Source organism: Microtus oregoni, unplaced genomic scaffold (genome assembly GCF_018167655.1).
Source record: "Microtus oregoni isolate MIOR12 unplaced genomic scaffold, Mior012 000014F_ref0000157, whole genome shotgun sequence".
NCBI classification, from domain to species: domain Eukaryota; kingdom Metazoa; phylum Chordata; class Mammalia; order Rodentia; family Cricetidae; genus Microtus; species Microtus oregoni.
Genome location: NW_024543073.1, coordinates 30,358,985 through 30,364,504, shown reverse-complemented (window position 1 = coordinate 30,364,504; position 5,520 = coordinate 30,358,985). Strand labels below are relative to the sequence as shown.

General features: G+C 38.0%; 1 pseudogene; it reads right to left on the bottom strand.

Annotated features, from left to right (window-relative positions):
- Positions 1-2,883: 2,883 nt before the first annotated feature.
- LOC121455684 lies at positions 2,884-3,748 on the bottom strand (annotated as a pseudogene).
- Positions 3,749-5,520: the final 1,772 nt, after the last annotated feature.

Sequence of the window (5,520 nt, the reverse complement as noted above, 5' to 3'; positions counted from 1 at the left end):
CCTGGTTCCTGCTTCACAGAAGAGACTGCCAGACATTCTGCAGGACACAGAGAAAGTGATTATAAACTGTCAATATAGACAAAACCACCTTTCAAATTTCTTGCTTCATGTAAATGTCTGTCAGATACTATGGGCCTGTATGAAGATGGATGCCCTAACATCACAGAAGAAATTTGAATAACTATCCAGGCCACATATGTCTCTGTCAATTCTAGAACTTTGAAAGTTGCTTACAATGCACATCCTTTACTTAGATTAAAAACTGAAGGCTCAAGGCTCAATGGGTAGAGGTACCTGCTGCCAAGCTTTATAACCTGGATTTGACCCTCAGGATCCATGTGGTGGAATGAGAGAATACAGGACACCAGTAAGGTGTCCTCTCAACTGAGAAGCACTAAGGTATACCCTCACCCGTAAACACACACACATACACAAGTAAATAAATATGTGATAATTACAAAAAACAGCCTAGTGTCAGGAAAAATAAGTTCATAGCTGCAGGAAGAAGAGAAGGAAAGGAGAGAAAGAGGGAGAAAAGGAAGGAGGGAAGAGGAGAAAAGAGAAAGAGAGGGAGAGAGAGTAATATTAACTTGGGAAAAGTTGACAATCACTAGAAAGAAAAAAATTGAGATATTAAAAAAAGACATCCTGAAGACAGACTCAGCCATTCTGACTGATTAGGTGAGGGAGATGAAAGGAACGGTTCTGCTCTAATTAGATGGTGTTCAGCTAATATGGTATGAAAAAGAGCAAAGAAGCAGGCCCAGGTTTAGGAGAAGATGAGTTAACATTTGAACACTGAATTTTATACATCAGAGGTACATGAGAAAAACCCAGTAGGCAGTTGGATATGAGTATGGCAAATGGGTCAAACAGATCTTAGCTAAAAGTACAAATTTGTGAATTAGCATATTGGTGGTATGTCGAGAAGATTATAACATTGTATAGAACAAGGGAAAACGTCTTATCTTGTGAACTAGCTTAAATAGTGTGGAAACTTTGTGGTCTGCACCCAAGGGCATATTCTTGGAGTTAGTGCACAAATTTTGTATTCTCAGTGACTCTTGGGGAATTAAAAAATTGAGAAACTACTGATATAAAGTAAGGGAAAAGGGCACATCTGATGCAAGATACTGAAGCATATAAATTATAAAAAATGATCTTAAAGGGATACTGAGCAAGAATGACAAAATATATGCAAGTAAATCTAAAATCATGTGTCACGGGATGACATGATGATGTGTATCAGGTATGATTGTTGTACTGATGGAAAATATTGACAAATGATCAAGTAAGGATATGGGATTGCCTTTGGAAGGTTACTGTGAGTTTGACAAGAACAATTAAATGTATCAAAATTTGTAAGATGAGAAATCAGAAGTGAAAGATAAGATCTCAGCCAAGTTTACCATAATCAAATTCTGGTATTTAGTTTATCAATAACCAGAATTAACTTCATGTTTTTAAAAAAATGGATAAATCAGAGACTAGAGAGATGGCTTTGTTGGTGAAATGCTAGGTATACAAGCATAAGGACCTTGGTTCAAATCCCCATCCCCCATGTGAAACGCTGGACTTAATGGTATACACCTGTAATCCCAGTCAGTGTATGGAGACAGACAAGAGAATCCCTGGAGTTCATACCTGTACCCACATAAATACATGCATACATGTGCACACCACACATCAAAACAAGGAAGGAGGAAAGAGAGAGAGAATATATCTTTAGTGTTTCTCATACCCTTCCTTATTTCATCATCCTCAGAAATTTTATTTCCCCTTATTTTTTAGTGAGGTTTTTTTTTTGCTCTCTAATAAAGAAATGTCATATGGAAGACCTCCACAGTGAAAGGTTTTCATCTTATACAGAAGCCAAAGCAGGGGAATTCACAGGGCCTACATGAGAAACTTTCAAATTCAATCTTCACAGCTATGGGTTGACTCTTAAGAGTGCTGAACTAAATGTAGTCATATGGAGAGACCATATTAGTTAGAGAACAGCACAATACTACAGTTACAAAGAGTTTGAGCCTTCTAGCCCAAAGATAGGGCTATGTTGAAAACACATCCAACTCTTTTTTGTAATTATTCACTAATGGCTCAACAAGGAAAGAATCCTGGTAGATCATAAAATTGATAGATTTTTTTCCCTGAAATAAGATTTCACTGTGTAGCTCAAATTAATGGTGAACGCAATATCTTCTTGCCTTAGCTTCTCAGGTGCTGATATTATAAATGTATACCACCATACTAAATAAAAATTTTGTGAATTATTGCTTATAAAGCCCTTTAATTGAAGGAATGAAAAATATAATGTTTTCTCTTTGAAAAAAGTCTGTAAGTCAGAGCCTAAACCACTCCAGCCCTCTGTGTACACATAGCTCATGTTGTAGTTGGTCTTCCTATCTTTTACATGCCCATTTTGCTCTGTTGTCGCCAGTGACTATCAAGAGTAGGGTTGTATCTTTTTGTCTCTCCAGTAACTGCAACGTTAAACTGCATTAAATGAACAAATTTTAACTATTTATCCAACTACATCTTAATCTCATTTTGAATTTTCATTTGTGCAACAATAGTTGAAACTATCTGTTGTCTTATGATTAAAGACAACTATTTTTCCATAATACATTTGAAACATTATTAATAAGATGATGGAAAGGAAAATGTCACAACTCATTTGAAATGCACAGTGTAAATAAGTAGCAGTTAAATCATAGGCATTAAATGTTGCACATATGTCTAGTAATAACATGAATGCTTTCCATAGAATCTGAAACATTGACAAGGGAATTATTATGTCATTAGATTTTTTTTAAAATAGAAACAAACTTTTATTTCCATGTTTCTAAAATTAAGCTGACTGAGCTTGTTGCTTTGAGTGGATTAGTCAGAGATCTTGTCTGGGGCTGCAGAAGCAACGGTGGTGGTAGCAGCCACAGGGGCAGCAGCTACAAAAGCAGATGGATTAGCCAAGACCTTGCCCTTTTCAGAAAGTGGGAAGCTGTACTCAGTCTTTACAGGAAAAGCCAGGACCCACTTGGACCCATTGGTAATAGAGTGTGGCATCAAGACAACAGTCAGGAAACCAATCTGCTCACAAACATCAGTAACATTTAGGACATCCTCTAGGAAGCAAGAATGCCCAGTCTACTCTGCAATGTCAAGCTCTTCTGGGTTGCTAATGCTGCCATTGTCAAACACCTGATGGATGATCAACCCAGTGGAGAAGGAGAGATGTTTAGCATGTTCAGCAGTGTGGCTTCACTGGCTCCTACTTTGTCTCCAATTTTGATCAGCAGTGCATCACTCAGAATTTTAATGGCACCTCTGGAGATTTATTGATGACACCTAAAGCCTGGAAGAAAGAAGTCTACTCAGGCCCCAGATCTATGTTCTGGGCTGACACAATGACTTAACCCAGGGTGATGGCAACAGCATGGGCTGCAGCCAACACCTTATTGGCCAGCAGCATGTCTCTAATCTCAGTGAGGTCCTCTTCGGTGAACACAAAGCCGACATTTCCCTGAATATGATGTAACAGTTTATCCCAAGCTGGGATGTTTTCCAGATGACTTGTTCTTGCCTATCAGTACCACAGCCTTCCCTCACAGGGATATGTGGATCTGCTGCACCTGCTTGGAGCCTACATTGTCTGCTCCTGGGAAGAAGCATTTTGGCTAATCATCAGAAGTTGGATGATCTTAAGGAAGTAGATGGACTTCCATGTTGCCCTGTCTTCCGCGGGCATCACAGTGGTACATTAGGGATTGCCACACAGGGTTTAAAGACTTGTCACCCTACTGAGATACCAGGTGAGAAAGGGGGTTATTAGGATGTTTTAAGGCTAAAACAGCCTAAAATCGATTAGCAGTCACCTACATTAAACACAGAAAAGAAAACCATGAATTTGTAAAAAACCGTTCTACTGATAGAAGACCACGCAGCTTCAAAGCTTGCCATTGGATGGTTGAAGAGTGATTGGGATGAGTAAAGCAAGGGGAAGAACCAAGATGTCTGCTAAAGTAGATAGGCCTTTTATGGCTCTTTAGTGGACCTTCCCAGTAAGAACTTTTTGCTATATTGAAACAGAACACAGCAAACAACCTTGAAGCACCGGAAAAGAAACAGTACATGCACACACCACTGGAAGAGTAACTGGATCTGAAATATATTTGGGCATCTCTACCTACATTCATGACATAATGGCATAGAGAATCTTTAAAACTGTGTTCAAATTATAATACTTTATTTGAAAGATGAGACCCTATTTCCATAACCAAAAACTTTTAATATGGAAATATTTTTTGGATTATTATGAAAAACAAAAGTTACATAACGTATACCTCATAATCTTCAGATTTTTAAGATATGGTCTTTAGCATGTAGTGTCACCCAAAGCTGTACATATATTTAAGACTGAAGACACTGACTAAAACATGTTGTCATCTATGTACTTAGTATGCAATCATTAGCCATTGGATGCCAGCCTCTGATGTCATTCTTCTATGAAAATAAAAAGAAGTCATTTTATATACAAAATGTGATTTTATGTCTATATAAATCTATTTGGTATTTATAAAGCTATTTAGAAGTACTTGTGTGCTTATTATAATTCAGAGTGAACTTTTCTATCTGTGATAATCTTCTTGAAAACCTCTCAGGAATAAGCTTGCCTTGCCAGGCAGTGGTGGCAGACACCTTTAATCACATTACTTGGAAAGCAGAGACAGGTGGATCTCTGAGTTCAAGACCAGACTGGTATACATAGCAAGTACCAGGACAGCCAGGGCTATCCAGAGAAACCCAAAAAATAAAAATTAAAACAAATAACCCCCCCCCAATGATAAACTTGCTTATAGAATTTTTGAGCTTTGGGCGATATGCTGAGGTGATTATTTGCTGTTATTCTCTACAGGTTTTTCGGACTGTAATTCAACTCTGAAGCAGAAATCAGAATGAATTGGAAAGGGTGGTACACTTTTAATCCCAACACTTGGAGGCGGAGTTAGGTGGATCTCTGTGAGTTCAATTCCAGTTTGGTCTACACAGTGAATTCCAGAGGTTAAGGCAAGAGGATGGCAGGTTTGAGGCTAGGTTACCTAGGGAGACCCTGTCCCAAAAATCAAAAATAAACACACAACAAACAAACAAGAGGAACCTGAGCATGAGGAGAAGGTTCCTTTTCCCACAGTCATGTAAAGCACCTCAACATGAAGTCTCTATCCTTACAATACACATGTTTGGAAAGGACCACTTTGCATACATGGCTTTCTGTGTACAGTTCCACTTTCAAAACACAATGTTGAGGATCCATTTAGAGTTCTTCCCACACACGAAAGAAAAACCAAGAGATTATAATGAATGCTACTTTTAAAATGGAAAATTTGAATGTCTTATTTTATATGATTTCATTTGTTTTTAATATTTAAATATGGAGCTCCGACCTTCAGTCTCAAAGCTTGCCTGCCTACTTGAGATCTCTGCTGAAGTGTAGTAAATATTTCCTTACAATCCAAAAAT